The 1,912-nt window shown below is 40.1% G+C and overlaps 1 pseudogene; it reads left to right on the top strand.

The window, feature by feature from the left end:
* Window positions 1-509: 509 nt before the first annotated feature.
* LOC104082267 lies at window positions 510-749 on the top strand (annotated as a pseudogene).
* The last annotated feature ends 1,163 nt before the right edge of the window (window positions 750-1,912 follow it).

Here is a 1,912-nt window from a genome sequence, read left to right as displayed (position 1 = left end):
TACCTACAATCCCTTTTTTTCTAGAAGAACTACAGTAAAGTGAGTGGGGTTGTATGTTGTGTGTAAATTCTTTGATGTGAAGGTATTAATGTGCAGAAGAGCCCTGAGCCTCTGGAGTCTGCTCCTAAATAGGGCACAGCTCAGAACATCTGAAGGTCTCTGTGACTCATAGGTGGGAATCTCCTAATGATCTTAGTTATTTTTATATGTGCCTGATGCCATATGTTATACTGCCCTAATGCAGAGAAGCAACTCTACGATCACCAAGTGAGCACACAAAGCTGTGGTGGTGAAGACTGTAGGAGAGAAAGAGGAAGAAGAAAGTAAAACACAAAAAGAAGGTGGAATAGCAAGACACAGTATTAACATTGAATAAAGGCCCAAGACAGAGAGAAGAAAAAGAACAAAGAAAAAGCAACTAAAGGTGATAAAAGGACAATACAAGCAAAAGACTTTGGCAGCATTTTCCTTTTGTTCCTTCTTTTTTTAATCTTGCTTTACAGAGCAAAATGGGACAGCAGTTCACCAATGCTGAAGGGGAGCAAGCAGAGATTGATGTTGCTGAATTGCAGGAATGGTATAAGAAATTTGTGGTTGAATGTCCCAGTGGGACCCTCTTCATGCATGAATTCAAGCGGTTCTTTGGGGTCCAGGATAACCATGAAGCAGCAGAGTATATTGAAAACATGTTCAGAGCTTTTGATAAGAATGGGGTAAGTGGTGAGGAATTTTTACAATTATTTGTCTAATAATTTGTACCTCTTTCTGTAATTTGGAGCTGTTTTGGTGCAGTTTCCACCCTTGTTACTGTGCTTCAGGAAACTATGGCAAGGGTAATGGACCTGCTAGGGCAGGAGAAGGAGCACATGCTGCACCACTGTATGGGCTGGTATGGATTTATCCTGTCATAAATCTGTACACAAATTAAGGACAGAATGTCCCCTTAAGGGACTAAGGATGGATTAAAAGGTTGAAATTTAGGTAGTTGCATTTTGAGACAGGATTGTTGAAAGATCCTCAAATAGCCAAGGTTGCTACATGGAAAAAAATTTATCTGTTATGATAGAGGGGGAATTATAGTAAAGTCCTACTTGCTATACATTGGAGGATGTGTATATGTACAGTATGAGCAGGTGGCATGTAACAAAATTTTAGCTGCTCAAAAGCTAAGGAATGCTGAGTAATTCAGACATTCTGGTTTTGATTCCCTTTGCTGTATTTGTCATCAGACACCTGGGAAAAGCAGGCTTTCTGGTTTAGTAGCAGTTCACGCATACCCATGTATTGGTGCAAAAAATAGCGTAATACTAGCCTGTGATAATTTAGATAGTCAAGAGAAATGTAATATGGTTGCCTTTCTCATCTTGAAATGGGTAAGCAATATTTGCCAAATGGTTCAGTTTTTTGTCCTGCAGCTCTTGATCATATTCAAAGTATAGGCTTGTTTGTTGTTGTATATCAATATAACAAAAGGGGAGACAAGTTTGTCATCTCAGATATACCAATTTTCCTTAAGCTTCCTTTGAAACCAGTGGCAAAATCACATTGAAGTGGCAACAAAAGTCAGTTTGTGAGAAAGAATAAAAAAAGCTACAGAAGATAGAATCATAGAATTGTTTAGGTTGGAAAAGACACTTAAGACTATCGAGTCCAGCTGTTAACCCAGCACTGCCAAGCCCACCACTAAACCATGTCCCTAAGCACTGCATCTATGCATCTTTTAAATACTGCCTTCTCCAATTCCCCGGGCCAGCCTGTTCCAGTGCTTGACAACCCTTTGGGTGAAGAAATTTGTCCTAATGTCCAACCTAAACCTCCCCTGGTGCAACTTGAGGCTGTTTCCTCTTGTTCTATTGCTTGTTACTTGGGAGAAAAGACGAACACCCACCTTGCTCCAACCTCCTTCCAGGTA

Source organism: Fulmarus glacialis, unplaced genomic scaffold, assembly GCF_000690835.1.
Source record: "Fulmarus glacialis isolate BGI_N327 unplaced genomic scaffold, ASM69083v1 scaffold47909, whole genome shotgun sequence".
In the NCBI taxonomy this organism is placed as follows: domain Eukaryota; kingdom Metazoa; phylum Chordata; class Aves; order Procellariiformes; family Procellariidae; genus Fulmarus; species Fulmarus glacialis.
This window is presented reverse-complemented; position numbering and strand designations above follow the sequence as displayed.